The 25,923-nt window shown below is 38.9% G+C and overlaps 1 non-coding gene across 1 annotated transcript; it reads left to right on the top strand.

Annotated features, from left to right (window-relative positions):
• The first annotated feature begins 9,689 nt into the window (after positions 1-9,689).
• Positions 9,690-9,796, top strand: LOC131228350 (small nucleolar RNA R71). The gene has a single exon (XR_009162856.1). It is a non-coding gene; the product is annotated as a small nucleolar RNA R71 (small nucleolar RNA).
• Positions 9,797-25,923: the final 16,127 nt, after the last annotated feature.

Genomic DNA, 25,923 nt, shown 5'->3' with positions numbered 1-25,923 from the left:
TAAAACACATTCATCAAGGTGGTCTCACATTCGTGTGGTTGGACAACATAGAATTACAACATATACATCATTGTGGGTTGCACGTCCAATGAACCGGATGGCATGGCTAAAACACATACATCAAGGTGTGCCTGGACAGTTTAGGTGGGCTCAGCTAATATAGCAGCTATATAAATGGAGTGAGGTATACCAATCGATCCTCTTCGGTGAGGATATACAATACATCATTTAGGTGGGCTGCACAGATAGGCGGTGTGGATCAAACCCACATGCTGCACACAACAGCTATATAGCTAGTGTGCGGTAGACTAGCCAGTCCGTTTTTACATCAGGTGGGTCCCACGTGGGGCCCACCATAATATAACATTATAATATTTATTATATTATATTATAATATTATATAAATATATCATGAAATGAATTCAGCGTCCAATGTCCAAAGATGGACGGACGACCTGGTTAAAATGCATATATGCAAGGTGGGCCTATCCCACACGTGTGGGGTGGGCCACGTCCTGGACAGACAGCCGAATATAACACATATAAAATGGTGGCCCCACATACGTGGCCCACTAGGGATTTGAATCTACTTCATATTAGTATTATTATTATTATTATTTATTTTTATCTCAAGCACTATGACGAGCTCACCAAATAAATGAATGGTTTGGAAGTAATATATACATCATGGGTGGGGTCCCACCCATCCAGATTGTTGGACGGTGTGGATGAGACCCAAACATCATAGTGTTATCCCACATCGCTTGCTGACATACATTTATCAGCTACATAGCTGGTGTGGGGCCATGTCCATCTGAATGGACGATTTAGATAGAACATATATATCATGGTGGGCCAATTTGTGTAGCCCACCAGCTACTTGAATCAAGCAGACATTTGTGTTTTCTCCACTGTCCAGACCTGCTGGACGGTGGACAGCAACATGCATCAGGGTGGGGTTTCCATTCCATCGTCCATGTGATTGATGGTGTTGATAATATCATGCATCAAGGTGGGCCATTAGATGGGAAAGCAGTAGATAGAGAGAAAGAGAGAGAGAAATCGGTGAAATGGAGGGACCCCGCCACTATGGGCCCCTCTTACTTACAATGCATACTTCAAATGGGTCCCATCGAATGTGGGCCCTACATCAAGATCAAATGAAATGAACACCCACCTTTGATTTCCTCTTCCTTCTTCCGCCAATGCGATCCAGAGCTCCAAGGGGCGATTGAACAGTCGAGATGGACTTTGGATGGTGGGGATGGTAGGTAGGAAGGTGGGTCACACTAGCTTCTCCATGAAAGCCATGGACGTTGGGTGCTTAAGTTACTTGGGAGAATGAGAGAGATAAGAGAGATGAGAGATATGAGTGATGAGTGAGTGAGTGATGGGAGTACTTGTGTAAGAGAGAGTTGACTTTGGAGATGGGTAGTTGTACTTGGAGATAGGTGTGAGTGATGGGAGTGATGTGTACTTGATTGATATGATTGATGGGATTGATGTGATGGATTCTCTTGGGATTAGCAACGCACGGCATTTTCCTTAAACTGAACGCGGGCCCACATCTCTTGGCACGAGTATCCCCTCAACGCGCGAGACGCGGCATTGAAATTGAGGCAACGGCGCGGTCGCAAGGATACAAGTCTCAGGTCGAGTCGACTCTGATATTTGAAACATAACTCAAGAAAGTACGCAAACACCGATAATAGATTGAGGGTCACCGAAGTTCGACTGGGAGGATCGTGGAAGCCTATGGAATGGTACGGGTTAGGACACGGGTCTCACAGCTCTCCCCACATAAAAAAATTCATCCTCAAAATTTATAGAACAGACAAGGGAAGAGGAAACATCACCAAGTATATATGTCAAGGCTCAATCAATCTACAAAAGGATGAAGATAGCGCTCTCTAATCTCAGCCTTGCACTCCCAAGACGCCTCCTTAACAAAATGGCGAACCATACTAATCCTCGGATCCCGGATTATAAACGATTGAAACAAGAATACTATGCAGCCTTATAATCTCAACGGTAGGGAGCTATATCAGAAAATTTCTAAGTTATTTGAACCTAGGGATAAACCATTCTAGGTTCTCAACAATCATAGAGTGCAGGGTAGCTATCAGCAGATATATGATGTTATCTTCAGGTATTCCCAAGTTATGCTCTAATACCATCTTCTGTCACGCCCCAAACGCAGAAATCGGATTCACAGGAATCCCAATCACCATATCCGGTGCCGACACCTCCATAGTACCCCATTCTCGGCTCCTACCGCCCATATGCCAGGTTCCGATCCTAGGATCCTACAAGAAGGATTTTTCAACGTACATTTATCTCGTAAGAAGCATAACCACAAGTTTATCCAAATCACAAAGGCAACATCATCATCACATATCCACTAATATAAACATTTGAATACAATGCTAAAAGGAAAATACATATGTCAAAATCAAAGCTCCAAAAGTCAACTACATGCTCCAAGCTCCATGCTGCTGTAACCTACCATCACCTGCACGCATCTATCATGCATAAGCTTATAGAAAGCTTAAAGGGTGGTGTAAGTGTGTGTACAAGGTAAGTGCCAAGTATTCAATATAATGCCATAATCATACAATATCAAAAATACTAGTAAGATCATGAATCATACGATATCAGAGTAAGCAAAAATACTGACAAGTCCATAAAGATATCATTAACCTCATCCAGGATACGCGATGAAAAGACATAGCAAGCCAATGTCATATACTAAGAAAGTAATGTAAATTGGCTATGTAATGTGAAAATATAATGAACCAGATGTCAGATATCAAGGATGCAATACAATATGCAATTCGAAAGAGCTACGAATACCATTAACCTCGTCTAGGTCATATAAATGCAGAAACATAACAACCTAGAATGCCATATGCCAAGGATGTAATACTGTAACGCCCTGAAATTCGGGGGTCGAGCATAACTCAGCTCCCGAGTTCCAAAACATCACTTATGCAACATATTTAATGATGAATATATGTTGACTGTATTAGTGTATAAAACATGGAATAGATTAAGCCAAAACACAGATATGATTCAGGGATAAGTGAATAAAGCAAGCGGAAGACTTATAGTAAAATATGTGTACAAGTATAAATCCCTGAATTACATATACAACCAGATCGTGTAAAAGTGTTATTTAACAAAATTATAAGTATCAAATTACATCATTTCAGTCCCCAGAAATATCCCAGAAATCCTACGCATCAGACCGAGGCTCGCTAGAACCCGTCTGAAAACTGCATATAGGAGAAGGCAGCCTCGTCGTCATCCAGCTCCCGCTCTGCCTCAGACGTCGCATCCACATCTGCAACATCAGGGCCTAAGACAGAGTCTGGTGGGTGTGTAACACCGCCCCAGAAATGTGGGAGTGAGTGATCAACTCAGTGGAACAATAAGGCACTGGTTAACATGTTATCAATTCAATCAAACAGTAATGATAAAGCAGGATAAGTAATTAAATCCTAAGTACTCTTGTTAATGCAAGTATGAATGCAATATGATGCGTGCCCTCACACGTACACCCTCAGCGTCTTCATCTTACGTTACGCATGACATCGCCTCAAAGTGCGCCACATCTACAAAGCACATGCAAATGCGGTGCATGGATATGATTACCAAGTTGTTATTAGTCCATTTCACACAACAGGATTGGGAAGCTAAGATACCTTCCTCATATCACCATCCAAACAGTGATCCATTCTAGGGTCGTCAATCCTAGACATCTCATACGATCATATAGTTGAGGTCGTAGCAAAGGGCTCGTCACCAATCAATGCATGCCTTTCATGCCCTTACTACCACAGATCGGCTCGTCACCTCCTTGCGGTATCCAGGTATGCTCGAGGTCACTACAAAGGGCTCGTCACCAATCAATGTAGGCCGACAAAGACGAATATAGTGTCCCATACCACCATAATCGGCTCACGAGTTAAGTTGCTCACTGGTCACTACGGGGAGGCTCGTCACCCCAGCGTAGGCCGACAGCTCGACCACGGTGTCCCATACCACCATGTCAGGCTCATGAGTCTTAGCGGATCAGGTACCATGGTTATTAGGATTTCACTGGTAAGTTCGGTACCCTAGATTCAAGCAGTAGCGTCCATACATGGTTAACATACATCGGACAATCGGGTTACTTGACGAACTCGACTAGCACGAGCGCACGTTGAATTGAACGACATAGAGTGCGCAAACACTCCGCGTGGCCAAACCACTGCCGCCAACTCTAATACGGCTCGGGTTCGTCTAATATGTCCTACGTGGCGAAAGCAATCTCAACCACGAATATAGGATCAATTACCGATCTCCTGGACTAAGGCATAGTCCCAAATATCCTACACTACTACAGATATTCATATGGAATGTAAAACAGTAATGGAACAATAACTCAAATCATGGCACAAACGCATCTGAAGAATATCAACTTAACATAAATGTAAGCATAAGAGATGCTTGAATTTAAATAACTTGGAATGTAACTGCATAAAGGAAAACATGCGCATCCAAAGGAGTATTGAGAATCACTTCTCAACACCCGCATTTAGTGTAATCAGTTACACTTTAGATCATTCATGCATTTCTACAAACACTTAGCATACGTGGAACAACATACATGACGTATGTTGAAATACATGCACTTAGACAATTCCTTTTACCAAGGAGTTGTCATACATGCATCTAGCATACATACATGACAAATAATCATGGCAAACACAAGTGCATATTTTATACGTATACGGTACTTTATAAATACACTTAGAATACACAAATCTCAATATAGCACATGCATGTCAGGAAAGCAATGTAAACACGACATTTGGCATGTGAAATCTCATCCATAACAAGAATAAATCACTAACTGGGATTGAAAGCCTTGAAAACCATAACCTATACACTTAAAGTCCGCACCTTAAGCCAGAAAAGAAACACCGACTGATTTAGACGAGTTGTCTTCGTCGACGGCGAAAGAATACCCTAAAATAAAGATAGAAATGAGATACAACAACACTAAGACTAGTCTAAGCTCTAACACAGGTTAGGGTTAGGTTAACTTACCCCAAAGGAACTCAGAATTGTCAGAGGAACGATTCAAAGTGAAGGTTCGAAGATGAAGAAGAACAAGGAAGAATCAAGATGAATCACCAACCAATCTCTCTCACTAACTCTCTCTTTTCCACTCTCTTTCCAAGCTAGGGTTAGAGAAAATTCGTATGGAAATGAGAGCTAGGGTTTAAGGACTATATATAGGCCTTAAAATGATGGAAATAACCCCAGGGTCAAGGTATACTTAGGTTATAACCAAAGTAAGCCTTTCTCGATCCAACGAAGCACTTCTGGTGGGCTTATAACTACGAAAGGTCGGACTTAAGCTCATTGACCATGGATCTAGGTCAAGCTGAGATTTCATACCGACCGGCTCTTCAGATCAGCCGTGGCGGACCACACTCAATTCAACGGTCACGGAAACTCGATCAGGTCCACAAGCACTAGGATATGCCTGGGCCAACCATCCTGATCAGAGGGTGAAATTGGGTCAGAATCCAATGGTCAGAATGCTTAAAATCGTCGCGCAAGCGACACGACTCAGATTTCAATAAAAGCTTAATAAATTCCAACCGTTCTCACACTCTTCACTCCGAGCTCAATCAAATCGACCCAGAATATCAGATCGACTTGATTTTCGAGGTGAAGATCAAGCCTAACTCGGTGACCGCAACAGCCTAAGATCATCGCCATTGGACTTTCGACGCGCGGTCCAGATCCGATCCAGATCTTCCAGAAATTCCCCAGAACAACTGGATTTAACGATGGATCCCAGATTTCAGAGTAACGTAGCGCTCACTAATCTACACGATTAGAGCCATGCAGATACAATTTAAAGTGATTGATGCAGATTTCACAAGAAATCAAGTAAAGCGCTAATTACCCCAAAACAACTACTTAAGGAAAGATTAGCACAGAAATTTCAAGGTCGTTACAAATACAATATGCAATATGTGGTGCAAATAAAATGACTAAGCTGCAGTGTGAATTCGAGATGATAGCATGTGGTATCGCAGGCTATGGGCCTATCACAAAGGACTTCTATCCAAACTATTCCTATACCTAAATTTGGATAGATAGACTTAATGTGGTAAGCTCCTGATCTCAGGTTAGTCACGCGCCCCAACCGAAATCCTTGCTATTGCGAAAGTACACATAACAATTAGTTGCACACCACTAGCCTGAGTGGATAGTGAATGAATGAATGAATATAATGTTGAGTATGCAACTCCTGCTCCACAAATCAGTACTTACATCTCTAAGATCATCACCGGGGTCTAGTACACTCTACATGTAAATCGTCGCCCACTGACGGGTGACCATGCAAGTGGAAGAGACCTCACTATTCGCCTGACCAGTAGTCAGCCAATATCTACCTGGCACTTCGATAGCAGATCCATTCATGAGCTGGTCAAACTCAGCCTAGCTATGTCCCCTACCCTCAGGCGGGTAAAGCTACACCCCTCCTAACCAACCATGACACAGTGGGAGACGCGGTCTCCTGGTATTCGGCACTCAAGCGCTCATGTATTCACTTGGTCTCGATGTTTAGGTGTCCTCTGATACTAAGAGGGTTTAGGGATTTTCACCCAGGGTCATTTATGACAGCCTGATGCTAATAACAGATTTTTGGTGTCCCAGCTGGCCATCCACATTATGCCTGTGGAAGCTATGGCCCTAATGTCGCTAGGTCATACAGTAATCACAACACACAATGCAAGGTGCATGAGTCATACAATCCAGTTATGCATCAATCCTGCGCATACCATGCACTCATGTGAGAAAACCTCCGCCTATCAGGGAGTCTCATAACTACCTGCCTAATGACATATGTAATGGTCAACCACATCTCATAACAAACATACAGATGATGCGTATGGGTATGTCTTATGATGCTATGCTGTCACATACTCATAATCGATATCAATAACTGGCATCGACAATCGACCTCGACAATGTGGACATTAACCAACATTGCTCCCAAGGAATGACCCACATAGAGCCTAACATATAATGGACCCATGGCCTCATACAAGGGCTAAATATACAACACCATGGGCCTCACTCAAGAGCTTAATACACATTACGAAGAGCCTTTCACATGGGCCTAACATACATCACAATGGGCTCCATTGCCTGGCCCTCAAATGCATCTCAATGGGCCTTAAACATGGGCTGAATACACATCACAATGGGCCTCAAATATGGGCCGTATATATATCACAATGGGCCTCGACAATCGATCTCGATATCTAGCCTCGACAATTAAAATCGGAATCGGCCTCAACAATCGGCCCCGACAATTGGAATTGGCCTCCACAATCAGAATCGGTATCGACAATCGGAATTGGCCTCGATAATTGGCCTTGACAATCGAAATCAGAATTAGCCTCAACAATCGGCATTGACAATCGGAATTGGAATCAGCCTTAACAATCGAAATCAGCCTCGATAATTAGCCTCGACAATCGGCCTTAATAATCGGAATCAGAATCGGCCTCAACAATCGGCCTCGACAATCAAAATTGGAATAATTGTGATTGTCAAGCAGTTTTCGTATTATCCTCAAGATAAATGCGGTGAGTACAAATCGAGGGGTCAATTCCCTTGAGATCCGCAATCGTCCATCCAAGTGCTCCCTTATGCTTACGGAGAGTAGATATGAGCATACTCTCTTGTTCTTTCTCAAGGTGGGCAGAAATCACCACTGGGTATGTCTCATCTTGACCTAAATATGTATATCTCAAATCAGAGGGTAAAGGTTTTAGGTCAAGCTTTGTTGGCTTGAGGTTAGACGGTAGAGGCACTTCATCAGTTTGGGGCAACTCTTCTAATTGTGGCTTCCATCGGTTAACTTTAAGTATCGACACAGCATCAAGCATGGCATACAACTCCCTAATCATGTCATCATCAAAATCATAGGAGTGGGCCATGCACGTCTCTAAAGGGTCAGAGGATAAGGTAAAGGGTGTCCTATCTTCCACGAAAGTATCAATCATATTAATGTTGTGGAAATCGTCATCATCCTCTAGCCGTTTATCTATGTTGAAAAAGATATTCATTTCTAATGTCATATTCGTGAAAGACATACTCATGACACCATTCCTACAATTGATAATTGCGCTTGAGGTGGCAAGGAATGGGCGACCAAGAATGACGGGAATTTGAGTGCTCATAATACCGATGGGTTTGGTATCCAGGATGATAAAATCTATAGGATAGTAAAATCTATCGACTTAGACCAACACATCCTCAATTATCCCTCTTGGTAAACGAGCAGAACGATCAGCAAGTTATAGTGTGGTTAGGGTAGGTTTTAATTCACCCAAGCCTAACTATTTGTATACCGAGTAGGGAATCAGATTGACACTCCCTCCTGAGTGAAGAAGTGCATGCTCAATTCGATAGTCCCTGATTACACATGATATGGTTGGGCTACCAGGATCTTTGAATTTCTGCGGTACATCTTGCTTTAGAATGGCACTCACTTTCTCAGTCAAGAAGATTTTCTTTTGAATATTCTGCCATCTTTTGGTTGTACATAAATCTTTTAAGAATTTGGCATACCAAGGTATTTGTTTCATGACATCAAGTAGACGAATGTTGACCTTTACTTTTTTCAACACCTCTAGAATATCCTGAGAGTTAGAGAGAGATTTTTCTGCAACCAACCGTTGAGGAAATGGAGCAACCGGCTTCCTTTGAGTTTCCATTCTAACTCTGGTGGGGCATGGCTAGATCTATCTTCTTTGTCCACTTCCGGGTCCATAGGCCTTTCAACCCTAACTAGAATGGTTTTGTCAATGATATTCCCACTCTTAAGAGTGGTGATGGATTTAGCTTGCTCCATTTGAATTGAAGAGCTTGGGTCGCTAACTTCATATTGCAATTTAGGATTGGGAAGAGGTTGAGCTGGGAAGCTCCCCTTGTTCCCAATCGTATTTTCAGCCTTAAGTCCTTGTATCACTTTTGTAAGGTCTTAAAAGGCTTGTAGCATACCCTAATTGAAAAGCTCTTGCTTCTGAAAGTGTTTTAGAACCGAATCCTCTTGAGGTTTCTCTTGAATTGGAATTTGATTTAGGAAACCTTGAGGTGTAGCGGTTTGTCCATTCCTCCAACTAAAGTTTGGATGATTTCTCCAGCCAGGATTGTATGTGTTGGAGGTGGGCCCATTGAAAGTTCTTTGGTAATTGCTTACGATATTAGATTGCTCATTCAATACCTCTTAAAAGGCAGATATAGTTAGGCAATTTTCAGTAGTGTGAATGTTGCAAGCACAAATACCGCAAACCGTTTCCTTAGCCTTATCCTTCTTTAATTCCATGGCCTCAAGTTTTCTAGTAAGATTAACCACTTTAACATTAATATCATCATCCTCTTTCAGGAGATACATTCCACCCCTTTCCTTGGAATGAGTCAGCCTAGACGTAGTACTCAATCTAGGGGAGATGTCCCATGATTGTGTGTTCTCAGCAAGCTTATCAAAGTAGTCCCACACCTCATCGACACCTTTATTCATAAACTCCTCATTACACATTGTCTTGACTAATTGGCGCATGGGAGATGTCAGTCCATCATAGAAAAAGTTCGTGATGCGCCACGTTTCAAAACCATGTTGTGGGCAAGAACTGACAAGTTCCTTGAACCGCTCCCAACATTAGAAGAATATTTCATCTTCCCTTTGGGCGAAGTTCATGATCGACTTTCTAAGGGTGTTTGTCTTATGGTATGGGAAAAATTTCTTAATAAACTCCCTTGTCATGTCATTTCATCTGCCAATAGATCAAGGACATAGTGAATGTAACCACATCTTAGCTTTTTCTTTCAAAGAAAAGGGAAAGAGTTTCAACCTAACCATGTCATCAGACACGTTAAGAAAGTATAAGGTAGTTATGATCTCATCAAACTCTTTCAGATGTAAATATAGATTTTCTGACTCAAGCCCATGAAATTTAAGAAGAAGTTGGATTACCCCTAGCTTGATATCCATGTGTCCTGCATTCTCAGGAAAAACCATGCATGAGGGTGTGCTCACCTCCATCGGTTGTAAATAATCTCGTAGAGTATGGGGCAGGGGTGCTTGATGCACCTCATTCTCATCCTGAATGTCCTCCACCCTAGGTTAGGTTAGAAGAGGTTGGTTTTCAGCCATCACTTCAATTAACTCAGGGGATTTTGAGCGGTGTCTAGTCCTGCGATGGATAGTCAACCCCTCAACCAATCCTCCTTTAGTCAAGCGATGTCAAGTGTTATCATGAGCTCACTTGGGCATGAAACACTCGTAGCCCTCAATTCAGATTCTAAACCTAAACCTAAAAGAATGAAAGGAAATAAACATCTAGAAAGAAAGAGATAATTGGAAAGAAGTTACCAAATTGGAGTCCCTAAGTTAAAAACCTGCAAAACAAAACAAAACAAGTTAGTTTCTAAAATAGAAAGTAAAATATTTTCTAAAAAAAGGAAGAATTCTAAAGATAATCAAAAATAGAAAGTTTCTAAAAATAAAATAAAGGAAAGATGAGTTAGTTTCTAAATTAGAAAGAGTTTCTATAATGGAAATTACTAACCTAGTTTTGAAAAGTAAAAGAGGAAACTTCTAAACTATAATTAGGAAGCTAATTTCTAAAAGTAAAACAAGTTTAGAATTAGAAAATTTCTAAAATAAAACCCTAGTTTGAAAAATAAAAAAAAATAAAGAACTTAGAAAGAGAAAGTTAGGATAGTTTCTAAAAATCAAATAGAAAAACCTAAACCTAGAGTTAGAAAAACCCTAATATTTACCTAATTCTAAAACTAGTTAACCGCAGAAAAATGTAACCACCAGTCCCGGCAACGGCGCTAAAAACTTGTTCACACCCCAAGTATAGGGTTGTGATATAGTAATAATCTCGGTAAGACCGAGGTTGAATCCACAGGGACTAAACCTTGTACGTAATATGAAAGTAACTCGAACTAGAACTAGAATAAGAGGTAATCTAAATCAAGTAAATATAAGGGAATAATGGTGAAATAGTAAACTAAAATTTGTAGAATTTGAAAGTGGGAAACTAGGGATTCAGAGGATCCACTTGTAGAGATCAGGGAGATCTATGCTTGATTCATGAACTCAACTAGACTTCAAGTCCCATCTTCATCCAGTTTGAAGATACATCACTAAAACTCAATCTGAACTTCCGTTGATCTAGTTTTTAAAGAGATGAAAGGTATGAGAATTAGAGATAATTTCATCACAAAACCATGCCCATGAGACAAAGTAAACAACAGAATTAAACCAATCAACAACCAATCAGACAAATGTATGAATATTAGGAAGGATTCCATCATCCAACCATGTCCAAGGGGCAATGGTGAACAACAGGGCCCCCTATCTTCACCCAATCAAAATAAGGGAAGGGATATACTCAAAGTCATCGCAAATCTATTGTAATTTAGGTCACAACAAATCATTAAAAACTAAAAGCATTCCTATTAATCAAACTAAAATCAACATCAATTCAGTCTAACAAAAATTAGAGTCGTAGAATCATTCCCATTAGGCCACAAGCTTCACCTCTTCACCCTAACTAAGAGGTTTAGCCAACCATGATTGGGCTAACTCTCAAAGATCATAAGAAAGAAAATAGTAAAATAAGAAAACAATAAATTGAAATTCTCTCTCTCTCTCTCTCTCTCAGTCATCTAAAAGATTGGATTAATACTCTCTCCCACTTCTCTTTCTTTTATAGCCGATGGAGGTCGGCTGGGAGTGCGTAAGGGGTGCTAGAGTCAATGGAAATCAGACGAGTGGAGTACATAAGGAATTATGCACTCCTTTCGCAGTCATGCGCGCACTTCGCATGAAAGCCTAAGAAGTCGCTCCCGCTGGTCCTCCTAGAATCCATCAAAAGTAGTTAAAACAGCGCCCCCTAGACGGTTTTGGATGGACTACAAGATGAACGATCCAGATCGGCCATCCGATCATTGCCGTGATTATGCAATTGATTGCAAAAACAGTCAATGTTCGAACACGAAAATAGTGCCTACGAAAGTGGTCCATTCTGATGCTTAGTGGGGCCCACTTCAACTGACATTTGAGAAATCCACACCATCCACTGGATTCCTCTCGGAATTTTGGTAAAAATGTGTATTTTGGGCCTTCTATTGATGAGGCACACATGATCTTTTGCTCTGCCATTCATCTTACATTTATATGGTTGAGATCCGTTCTCTACTATCTTTCGAAATACCGCCACCTAGACCTAAGTGAGAGGAGTCATGTGAGTCTCATGGACGGTCCGGATTTCTCGACCGAGTCATGATGCAGGTTGAATGGCCCACCTTAGCAATTGGCTTAGTTCAAAAATGTAGCAGGTACAAAACAAGGGCCTTCTCTGTTTCTTTAGAAAGTCGGTCAAATTGACTTTGACCAAAGGAATTGGTCTAGTGCACGTTGAGTGCACATGTACCTTGTGTACTGGCAGTGCCAGTTGGGTCCACTTGTGATGTTGCTGAGAAATCCTCACCGTTTATATGTTTCGTCACCTTATTTAATGGGTTGAAACTGCACTTAAAGCATATCCAGATCTTAGGTGGGCCCCAAATCATTAATTCATGGATAGATTTGACCATTGGGCCACTTCCACAGGGATCCAATGGCTGAATTTCGACGTGTACGGTTAATTTATGGTCCCCAGGACAGCTCTAAAGTTTTGAGCTGAACGGATGGTGGAAACCCTGTGATCTTGCATTCTGGACGATTTTTAAGCCTCTTTAGTGTGACACGTGATTTTCTTGAATCTCCGTCATGTAAAATCATCGATCTCGGTCCCCTGGAGTCCATCCCCTACCTTGGTGATTCTTGAGCATTAAATTCATGCTTTTAGCATACTTTTCAGTCCATGCTCGTAAATTTACCTTGTATCACAAACATGATTAAAATAAGGCGTTAAACAATATCATGTTCATAAAATCAGGTAATAAATGGGGTTTAATATGTAATATTTAACCTCAACATGCACTGTAAAATATAACAAGAAGAGTAAGTCAGGACGCACATGTGACGTCCTTGGGGGATCAATAGGTAGTTTTACATTTGCATTGAATAGTTTGATATTGAATTATGCAGAGGGGAGGGTAATGATCTGAATGAACACCATTATGAAAGCATTAGAGGATGTGTCGGGCTTAAGCAACAATATCCTATTGAGAGCTAGCATCATCTTAATAAAAGATGTACATTACATTTTTCTTCAATCTAGTAGACTCTCGCAAACTAAACTATCTTAAGATGCATGTTAATGACCATAAAACATACCATATGTGACTATCATGATCTTGGTTCATGTCCAAACGGAATTTCAAACCTAAACAATGGGTAGTATCTATGTTTAATTTGTTATTATTTTTTTTATTAAACAACATACTAGGTTTTTAGTGTAAAATGCATGATAATATTTTTACTCAGGCTTTAGACAATGGTATCACCATGTTGATACAGGTATAGTTTCAGTCACTGCTTATCTTCTTTTTGACATGATTGACTACTAGAGGCCTTGTTTAAGGGAAAATTTCAAAATTTATGTATATATTATTGAAATTTCACATGGAATAAGATACCAAGACTACATATGGAAGCTTAGTGGATCTATGGAATGAAGGCTATGTTCTAGAAGGGAGTGATTAGGACCAAATAATTTTTTTTCCAATTAACATACAATTGAACACTTAAACTCATATGACAATTTAAACGAACCAAGACAATTAACTCTAAGGCTTCTAAGTTAATTGAGGGTCTAATCACATAAACTATGATAGATATGTTATTCTAGCAACTAGTCTATATATGATAGTGTACATGTGTGTGGGATGTGCTAACTATTAACTCCTAACATTCATCTAATCCTACATATATATAATTTATTAATTAATCACATAAGAATAATTAAACAATTGCTCAAAAAGTAATCTCAAACATAAAAATGTATAGTGGTTCACTTTCCCTACATCATTCCCGGTGGATTCACTCAACCCATGAGTGTACCAGATTATTCTATCAGATGTTTTAAATTAGGTTCACCTCTAACCTTTATAGCCCTACATAAGGAATACAGTCTTAGACAAGAACCTAACTAGTGTTTACTCTTGCTATAGGCTCCCACAAAGCTACCACGTACATACCCATGTTCGGTGAATTTGGCTCCACATAAGAGCCTAAGTCCTATGTAAGAACCTATCGAGTTTGGGATACAAACTATTACCCTTAATTCTATATAAGGAAAGAGAATATGGACTTACTAATTGACACTTATTGAATTGAGCCCATTTGACATGCCGTCTCGGGTTGCTTGATCGATGCTCTCCCATGCTTCAATTAATTCCCCTTTTACTCCCTTGATCATTAATGTCGATGCGCTACCAATGATTCAGCTCCAAGATCAAACAACTTACATGAAATGCTCATTTGAGGTGACTAAGGTTATGAGAGGTTGGGTGAATCTCTTACAACTCATGAGAAGATAGTAATGCTTAGGGGATTCACTTAAATAGGTGTTCTAGAGGATTTAGACAAATGATATACTAATAAGGTTGGGTCTAATCCCTAAAGAATGGTGGAGTTCAAGCTCATCTTCAAGGTGGAGGTTGGAATCCTCATTATAGTATTAATTTAAAGGAAGATGACTTGGAACTCATTAGTTTAGAGGGTTAGGGTGAGGGTTATGAACAAGGAATCACCTAGGCTCTATTATATAAAAAACTCATCCTTTTACCTAAGAACTATGCCCTTTTATAAGAAACCGATTTGCAACGGCTAGTTAATGGTTTTGTCAATAGGATCAAAAGGGCCTTCGATGGGATCAAAGTCTTTCGATAAGATTGAACCCTCTGCCAATCACATCGAAAAAATTTAGAATTTTCTATATTAGTTGTTGGACTCATTCCTTGATCGGATCGAGTGGTCTTTCAATTCTATCGAGTCCCATCGACAGCCTGTCAATGGGATCGAGAACCACTTAAAAACTGTTGTTTTGGGCATATGTTTTCACAATGGCTTAACACCTAGTATATCCTTAGTTATTATGTTCCAATTAAGCTTCTAAGGCTAAGGGATTATCAACAAAGTTTACCTATATATCTAGGACATTGAGAGGTTCAAGGTTGTTTTAGGTTAAGGTTAGGGTCACTAAGGCACTTCATTTACATGTTCTTTGCTCCTTAATGCTCCATGTCCTCTCGTGTCTTCAGTCTTCAACTTGAAAGGGCTCAACAGACTACATGACACATAGACTCATGTGATTAACAAACAAGGTGCACAAATCAGTGCACTAACAATTATGAATACTCAGTGTGGTTTAAATAGTTTTGGTGTTGAACTGATGGTAGGAAGGAGTGATTGAAAGTGTCATTATTTGTCAATATACGTGAGTGTTGAGTCTGTCAGTCTAAGTGAGTCCTTAGAAGATGACATCAAGACCAAGCCTCAACAAAAGATGAAGGCCATGATCAAGCTAAACCTGTTAGCCACATTCTCATCATCCCACAACAAACCTTAGCAGGTATATGACCCCATATAATCCCAACTTACCCTATAAAATGAATTAAATCATCTTCTGGTATAGTTGGTATATAATGCACCAAGAGTATAAATGGAAGAAAGAAATGAAACCTGAAAAATCACAAGTTCTGGTCGAGTGCATCGAACTACAATCAAGGGATTCTTCATTACATCGAACCTCGTTCGATATTATTGAACGATCTCCTATTCTGTCCAACAATAAAATGAAAGAAATGTGGGAAATCTCGATAGCATCGATTGTTATTCGATATCATCGAAGTCCATACTTCGATAACATCAAATGACCCTCGTTTACTTCGAGCTTGAATTTCTTCCTAAGAAACAGAAAATACTCTAAGTGCTCCTCCATGATATCGAAGCCTCCTCGATGTTATTAAGAGTAAGTTGTCGATAGAATCGAGGTCTATTCGATAGCATTGAAACTTACTCAACTTTGTCCTGCAAGTAATTTAAAGAAAACCTATTTTCTTTGAGTTCATCAAAGACTATTCGATATCATCGAAATTCAAACTCTGATGGATCGAAGGGCTCTTCGATAGAATCGAACATTAGACAAAATTGTCTAACAACCTTTGTGTATTTTAACAAATGAAATCTCGATGGAATCGAGTGTCCCTCGATGAATCAAAGTGCATGTCGATATCATCAGAAGATTCTCGACTAAAAATAGTCAGAATCTATTCTACTCTCAAACGAATATATTGAGTAAAGAGTTGATGTAATTAAAGGTGGTTCGAAGGTATCGAAATTCAAGTTTTAATAACATCGAACACCCTTTGATGGCATCGACCATTTCAAAATTCTGCCAGTTTTTTTACCATTGGGATTTTACTCTATAAGTACACTAATGTTGCTCTTGGTAAAAATGAGCTAGAATCCAAGAGAGTTTGAGCTTGTTATTCCAAGATCTATATACCCTCTTACTTTCCCATTAGAGTTCATCATTCAATCCCTTGTTTAATGATCAACTCATCATCTTAAATGCTTGGATTGAATTATGAACTCTAGCATTCATGGAGCTTCCAACTAAGTATACCTATCTTTGGAACTCCTGAATGCATAGCTCATGGGAACCTTCTCTATTGATTTAAATCTTATCTTTTAAATAGAGAAGATAAAAAAAACCCCTAAACCTCACAACCTCAAAGTATTCGCGAAAGCATCATTAGCAGGTCACGGTTCAAAGGGAATTGAAGACTCTTCATCATCATTAAAGATCTTCACATTGTGCAAGAACGAGATTGTCCACTTATTTGTAAGTATTCAGGGTCTACTATATCTAAAGACCTTTCCTTGTGCAGGATTGTGATTCAGAGTTTGAGTATCAAACTCGCCAAGTCCTAGTTATAGGCCTCCGAAGGGAGAATATGTTGTGTCCTTGTGTAGGACGTGTAGCCTTACATAGGTTGTGCCTTGTGTAAGCTTGGGTTGTCTTGTTTAGGCTCTCAATGTTGCGTCCTTAGGTAGGACGAATCGCCTTATGTAGGCATTTAAGGGAACCTTGTGTAGGTCCCTTAGTTAACCTTGTGTAGGTTGTGAAGGTTCATGGTTAATATGATTTAAAACCATTGGATAGTGAAATCCGGTATGCTCTAGGAGAGAGTGCGTCCACCGGGAGTGGAGTAGGCAAGTAGCCGAACCATTATACATGATTGTGTTTAGGATTTCTTTGTGTACATTTATCTAATTATGCTTATGTTCATCATATGATCACAATAATGTATGATTTAGTTAATATATAAGTGTTGATAGAAATCCCACACACAATATACACTATCCTTATAAGCTTTGCTTTTATATATAAATCTTATATAAGCCTATGTGAATTGGACCCTCTATTGGCTTGGACGCCATAGAGTTACTTTGCCTTACTTCCTTTGTTTTAAAAGTTAAGCATAGTTTGTTATTAATAGATAACAATTTTTGAAAAGTCCTATTCACCCCCCTTTAAGACATTTAGTCATACTTCATACTTTAGTACTAGCTGTTCGCAATTTCAGTGATTTCTTTTTTTATGCTACTGTATGCATGACATGATTATGGATTCATCATTAGATTGTTTATTTGATATCATGATACGCTTTTCATTTTGTGAATCGGGTATCCATAACACTCACACTGCATACTTCTGATGTTGTAGTATAGCTTGGGACTTAAATTTTTAACTTGTCGATGATACTATTCATCATCCACATCACTATTTCTATCTGCATGAGAATTCCAGACTTCTATGTGAATGAGAACATTTATGATAGTTAATATTTCTATCCACAATTCAATATAAAAGTGTAGTTGATTCAAGGTTAGTTGTTTTGGATTATTGAGTTATTTAACTAATACGATAGATGGAGATGTTATTTTCAAATATTATAACTAACAATTTCTTTTTAATGTCAGCAAATCTATATGGGGAAGTTCTATGTGGTGTTCATTGGATGCAAGCTTGGAATTTACGACTCCTAGCCAGCATGTGAAATGTTGGTTGATCGATTCCCATGTAACGATTACAAATCATTCAAGAGATTGTGTGAAGCCATAGATGCATGGTCCGCTCACTCCACCACCAAGGGAGATTCCCACTATTTACATCCTCTGTACTAGAGAGAGTGATTGTTCCCCCAAGGCCTAGTAGCATATGTTCCTACAAGGTTAGACCTGCTTCAAGACATCTTTGTGTTTATGCGTGCAACCGGACCACCCACTTAAGCACTGGTTCAACACATTCCTTAGATTCTGTCAACATGAGGCACTACAAGAAAACTGGCCTTTACCAGCAGTCAAAGCTGCTAGCAAAGGCCCAAAAATTTGCCAACAAATCCTTTGCCCATGGTTAGCTAACTGCCGGTAAAGCCTCGGTCCGTAAAGGCTTTAGCGGCGGTCAGGACCTTTACTGACGGTTGTGCTAGACGCCGCTAAATCGTCACTTTTTTGCTACACTACTAGAAAATTGGTCAAAAGCTACAGATTCAATCCATAGCTATAGAGCAGCCACGACAATCCGTAGCCATAAAGAAAATCTTTCTTAAAAAAAAAAAAACAAAAAAAAAGAAAAAGAAAGATAGAAAGAAAGAAAAAAAGAAAAGAAAATGTGACCCACATGTATCCTAGTAGTCTAAGCATCTAACATACCTTGGTTAATGTCAATGATCTCCTTGTTGCTAATGATTGCCATTGTTTCTAAGGGACTGGTTTCTTCTATCGATCTTTGGTGAGCTGTGTAGCTGTAAAAGGCATTAGCACCAGTATTTCGGAGTCCTTTGGCAGGTTCAGGCCCTCAATGATATTGAAGTTCACCACCTGTGAGCGAAGGTTCTCTATTTTGTCTACCAGAAGCTCAATCTTCTCACCATGGTCTAAAACTTACACAAAGGGAGATTACAATGGGTTTATGTTGTTCAGCACATCACAAGATTTAAATAATTTGGGGGCTTCAAAAGAAAGGGCTGCACGGAGGACACTAATCTTGGCATTTGGGTGGCCCAAGGAAAAAGATTTTCCTAACTGCACATTGAAATATTACAGGCAACCATCTGCACATTGAATGTTATACATACACTAACTGCACATTGAAATATTACCATCTCTAAAGAGTTACATTCCAACAGAGAAGCACAAGGATAGAAGCAGAATTGCCAAATCAGGTAACCATACTTGACTTGACCAATTCCAACCAGAGGGTCAGCCCAAGCCCAATCCAGCTTAAAGAGGACCTAACTACAATTTTATATTCATGAAGAAGTAGCACACATTAGCAGTTAAAATTAGCTCACACTCCAAATCACTATTCATTGTGTTTCAGACCGCCAAACAATGATTGTTGATTTGTCGGGAAGTTGTCCCATGCGGTCCCACTTTGCAATGTGGTGAAAACAAGCTGGCTGGTTCCAGAATGTGATGAGACATGTTCAGAGTCAGTTCAAAGAACACGAGATATAGATATTCTTATAGAATTCTATAAATAAAAAGTATCTACTACATAGCTTGTAATGATACACATATGATAAATTACAACTTTTAGCTGTTCAGAAATCCAGATTGTCCAAATTGCTGACCCAATTGTAGATGAAGCTATACATCATTGTCAGATCTTGCCGGTTTGGTGGTATCATAGGTCCCCACAAAATAAAAGAAAACTAAGGGAAAAGCGATATAGCTTTTGATTACTTGCTGTCACCAACAAAGTCAGTGAAAACCACATCATCTTCAATTAAAAAACAATCAGTCGGTGGCCAAGTATCAAGTTATGAGCTTACTAAGCAATATCAAGAGCAAATCTCAGAGCTTTAGAAGGCTATAGACGTCCTTTCTTTTGAAGGTAATTCGCCAAATATCCCTGAAATCCACTGAAGTACAAGAATCCATATGTTTTAATGACATACATAAATGTTACCTAGACAATGCAGTCTTCAAAATAATATTTTAAGTGATGCCATATGTATTATCAACATCGATGTAAACAAGTAAAATGTATGGGGAAACTGCAATAGAATGGAATTATGGGACAACTCAAAGAAATAAAAAAATTTAGACACGAAAGAACACTACCAAGCGAACACACTTCTTGTTGTAATTAACGCAAGAAGATAGCCAAGGCATGTTGATAAAGCCTTTTATTCAAAATCTGCACAAAAAGCAGACAAATCACGAGCACAAATATTTCTAAAATAAATGTGAATTGTTATAAATAGAGTTCTAGTAATAAAGCCTCTATTCTCTAAGTTGAAAGCAATCATCTGAAATTGAATAGATAATATTTAAGAAAAAAATAAAGATAAATAGACGTGCCTCTGATCATATTTTTTTTTTTTTTGTAGTTATAACTCAAAACATTGGACAGTCGTTTTCAAGGCCATCTATTCTACCTATTACCGCGCAGCTGACCTGACAGTTGAATAGCTTGAGTTTCTAGCAAGATGATTTACACTGGTTCACATGTGATACACAGATAACATTTGCCAGGTTGGTATGTGGAGCCCCAAATAGAGGTGCATGTGGACCAGTGGAGGATACATAAGGGGTTAGCAAACCTCCAGTCTCAGGTATGCTGATGGAAATTGATTTCATCATGCATTGAGGACATAATGTTCTTGCATGATTACTTGCTGATGACAAGAGATTTAACTTGGAATATAAAGATAATAGATACAAACATTGTCTGAGTCCTTGAAAAGCCCTCATGATGATAGTTATAAACAACATTGTAAAATTCGAAATCAAAGGGCACTTTCTACCAATTATCTTGAAACTAGCACTGATAGTTAACAGCAAAATTATTCCAGTTCAATATCTACACCATAAAATAAGAGTAACCCACCAAATTTGGCAAATGAATCATTAAAAGATAAATAATAGACAACAAGGAATTATTCCAACAAGAATGTTGTTAGTGAACTATAACTATTGATATGAATGTTGGACATTAGTATGAAACAACCAACAAGAATCCCTACACATTCTATTCAAATTTCAACCAATGGATGGTGGGAGAATTCAGTACATAATATTACGTGTATGGAAGTATCTCAATACTAACTCATGCAATGATGATGATGATACCAGTATCTCCAATGTTGCTGAGGTCCTTGCAAATACTTGAGAACTCAGCTAATGGCATCTTTACAATGGCATGATACTCTGCTTATGGAATTCCAAGATGCTTGCTGTCAATGTCCATGGGCTTCATCTCAAAATCAGCAATATTATCTTGACCTTCAAAAATGACAAAGCCCAGATCAGTGATAAAATTCTGAGGAAAATGCAGAATTTCAATCATCCTTTTTTGGCAAGGCAGTAAAAAAGAGTTTACAAATAAACCAGAATGAAAATAGATTACATACAAAATAATTTTTAAAAAAATAATCCAAAATGAACAGAAGGAATTTGCTAAAAGACCCAATTTATCCATCCATTTCTTCTCTTCTTAACAATACAACAGTCGGCATTATTTTTATTTTTTTTTGTTTCAGCATCCCTCGGAAAAAAGAATACAAATTCCCTTAACCAAAACAACCCAAAATAAATATGTAAATGACAATTGTGCTGAGAGTAAATAGATTAGTGTAATTAGGAATAACTACCAAGAAGAAGATAGAAATACAAAAAAGAAACACAATGATGACAGAGGACAATAGGTGATGGTTACCTGATTGAGAACCTCAAAGTCCGATGGCTGTTTAGCCATTGAGTAATACCCCTGCATTGATTGAAGCCCAATGCATATGAATATGGAAGACCAATATTCAAAGTTCAAACAGGTTAAATTAGAATAATCGGCATAGAAATTGAACATAGATGTCTAACCACTAAGCAATCAATGATCATCAATAACCGTGATGTTTGAGTTTTGATGGTAGTGCAGTAGCTTGTACAACCATTATAATGACTGCATAACCTCCCGAAGATGTCTATGGAGAATAGGGCTATAACAAACATTCAACGACATAAAGCCCACAGAGAATGAACAAAAATTGAAGGTAAAAGTGGACCAATAACTCAGCCCGTAAATTAGCTAGTCAACGAAAGTATGGAAAAATTAAACAACCAGCTAAAGGAGGGTCGATGTTAGGCAGGCAACAGGTCAGTTAGCTTTGATGAAGGACCTACTTTTCCTCAAAATTAATAGGACCTGCTTTTCCTCAAAATGCCTTGCTCCTCTGTTCTCTAGCAAATTAATACTGCTTCGATGAAGGACCCACATCACGTGCAAGAAAAACACGACAAATTAATTTTAAACAAAGAGCAAAGTTGGCAGAAACTATCTAATTAATTTTGAAAAAGATAAACTTCCAGCATACCTCATTTACCACAGGAGATGTCTGATCCTTTGTCAAATATAAATGCAAGAAACACGTGCTTAAACTCTTCATATGATTCCTTAATAAAAAAAAATAAAAGAAGTCTGATTTTTTAAACCATGGAGCTACAAATTGGGATCACCTAATGAGTGACTTAGATCTTGCACAATCCTGTCTTTCTCCGCAAATTGTCACATGTTTCAGAGCTGTGCAGAAGGTGGGCCACACCATGAAGATTCCAAGGATTAGAATGGATGTTGGTTCACTCAATAGGTGGGTTGCCCATTCAATATAAATAGACAACCCGTGATCTGACTCAATGAAATGGTGAACCCACCTAACAGATGGATAGGCCAATTTTCATGCCAGGTAATTGTCATGGTTTGGTCCCCTTTTCCACAGCTATACATTTGATGCATGTGCTAGAATGACAGGGCTCCAAGTGAAAAGTTCACAAATGAGAATAATTACCCCATGTTTACTCTCTTTATAAACTACATGAGTTCTATGTACTTGGTTCCAAACTTGAAAACAAGCTAAGTAACTAAATTTCTGTATAAATTGTATGAAGTTGTGATATGGACATAAATGTAAACCAACCTAAGCTTATCATGGATTAAACATAATTAAAGGAAAATTATCTTTTAAACCAATAAAGTTACGTTTTATGTGTAGTTTATCTGAATTTGTAATTGGAAAACATATGTAAGTTAAAACAACCTTTTCAAAGACTAAATATTATTAAGGAAAAACTTAGCTTTCAAATATCTTATCAAACCCACGTTGAAGACAAATAGGATTTCAACAAGTCCACACATGATAAGTGAGAGCTATATGCATGCCTAGATATAAACCAGGAGAACCCACCGATGCACGATAGATAGCCCCTTAAAGGCAGTTCTACCAAGTTCGCCACTAATTATCATTATCATATAGCAAAATCAGTGCATTAACAAGTTCGATGACCTACACATGAAGTATAAAGCAAATTGAAAGAAGAACCATGCCATCCAGGCAACAGTTTTCAATTTTCTAAATAAAGATTAAATTACTATATTAAAATAACAACCACGGGAACCAGACCTTGATGTTTGATTGCCCAACATCACAAACTGCTAACACATTTTCCACATTGCCGGCATGCTCCAAAGGAACCTGATATACTTGTTTTCCTCGTAGGTTGGAGAAGAGAGAGGTGACAGATTTAACAGTTTTTATAACTATTTTCTGGTGCACTCCTTTACAACCTAAAATCTAGAATTTTAAAAGGACATCCAGATACAAAATGCCAGATATGAGCAAAATAAAAGAGTACTATCTAAGAACTTGAGACACTGTTTGTAAGTTTAGGAAGCAGGGGTTTCCAATATATAAAGAAATGGCCCGACCAGACAAAAGTATCTACGCTGCCATACAGCTTCCCTATTTCCCACACCCGATAGAATAGTGGAAGATGGTTAGAGAACTCAAACCAACAATATATTTCTTTGAAAGGAAATGTGAAAAACAGACCTTCCATGCAAGAGCAAACAACAATCCCTCAAAATCAGCTTGATTCCAAGGTTTAGGAAAATTCGAGTTCTCACTGTCATCATTATGAAAGATCTTTACAACTTGCAAGTCTTATTCATAGATAGAGAGGATATTCTGATCGAATCTATACGATAATGTTCAACATACAAGATTAGAGCCAGAGATTAAGATGCTGTCACCAGACAACAGTTTATGCAGAAAAGACAAGTGAAGTTGGCAATAAAATCAAAACCAGAAGATGATAATCCAAACACCAAATTCAAAATTCAAAAAAATAAAAATAAATATGGTCCCAACTGGTACACAATAAAGACAGTAGCTAATCCATGGTTTGAAGACCACCAACAATTAAAAATCAACCAAACTGATGTAGAACCAAATGAAATAACCACAAGGAATACTTCCTATTTTCTAACATAGATTATCAAATCAATAAACAGTGTCAAAGGAAAATTTATTCAAAATAAAGTGCTTTCTGGAATATCACCTATCAACAGTTTTCCCAATTTCACCACCCAGTGAATATACCTCATGTACCAGTTGAGATTTTACAGGTCCTCCCATTGCAGGATTGCAAGGCTGGAATTTGGTAGTTGTTGAGAATTCTTATCTAAATCGAAGATAATATGAAGATGCCACTCAATCTACAACCAAAAATGTCAAAAATCATTCAGAAGATATCATTCAATTTAAATCCAATCACTTTCATCAAGAGAAAACCTCATCCTAAAACCCTAATTTCCAGCAGAAGCATGGGAAAAGAGCGTGAATCAGACCAAAAGCCTAAACCTAGGAGGGAGAGAGAGAGGGAAGGGAAGGGAATAGAACCCAAAGCCCTAAACCGTGGAGTGAGTAGAAAGACCAGATATGGCCAGACCTAGTGCTCTGATCATGCAGGATGGACAAGCAGTACAACAACTGCAGTCTTCGGTTTGTGCTGGAGGATGAAAGATAGAGAGAGAGAGAGAGAGAGAGAGAGTGAGTGTGTGTGTGTGTGTGTCGGCAAGGGTTTGAGAGTGGAGAGGGAGAGACAGAGAGAAAGAGGTAGAGAGAGATCGAACAGAGACGGAGAGGTGAAGAGAGGGAGAGAGAGAGAGAGAGAGAGAGAGAGGGAGAGCGCGCAAGAGGGAGAGAGAGAGGGAGAGCTTAAGGGAGTGGAGAGGGAGAGGGAGAGGCAGAGAGAGATCAAGTGACGGAAATGAAATTAGGGCTGCGGAATTTTTTTTAATAGGGCCCTTTTCTAGTGGCCATTGGACCTAGCTGCGGGCAAAGGTTAGCCCCATCAGTCGGTTATGCCTATTTTTTCTTGTAGTGAGGGCTAACAACCACTCGTTCTCCCAATCAACCCATGCACATCATGTTTCTAATATTGGATTAGGTGGTCACATCCTTCCTAGGCATAGTTTGGAATGCTCAACTGACGTCCACTACTCGCCCAACCCCCGACCTGTATGCAACTACAATCCACTTCCACTCCAATCTCCTTGCCATGGAGATTTGTGACAACATTTACTCCAGTAATTTGCATGCGCTCCTAAGTGTTTTTGTCAGGTTGGTTGTCCTCATACTATTAGTATATCTGATAGTTCGTTTTTAGTTATCTTATGTAGGATATCAAGGCCATATGAGTCCTTCTGAGCTTACCTGCAATCAATTAGGTACATGACATTTTCACCTAGATCACACTGCGAACTACAAGTTCTTCAATATCCCATAGCCTTGATATGTTTAATAGTTAATTACAAAAGAAGTGTTTAGTTTTCAACAATAGATCCTTTTTTGGGTATGCACCCTTGAGAAGAGGGATCAAACACTTCATCTGCACATATTCTGTGGCTTCTTTTTTTTCTTTTTCTTTTTTGCTTGTTTAGAAATAGTAATGTTCCTTTCCTAGTTTGATATTCAGAATTATATTTGACAAAACAACCCTTACTATTTTATAACACTCCAGCCCTCCAATAC

The sequence above is a fragment of the Magnolia sinica genome, chromosome 15 (assembly GCF_029962835.1).
Source record: "Magnolia sinica isolate HGM2019 chromosome 15, MsV1, whole genome shotgun sequence".
Classification (NCBI taxonomy): Eukaryota; Viridiplantae; Streptophyta; class Magnoliopsida; order Magnoliales; family Magnoliaceae; genus Magnolia; species Magnolia sinica.
Note: the sequence above shows the minus strand (reverse complement) of the source record. Positions and strands in the feature narration are given on the sequence as shown.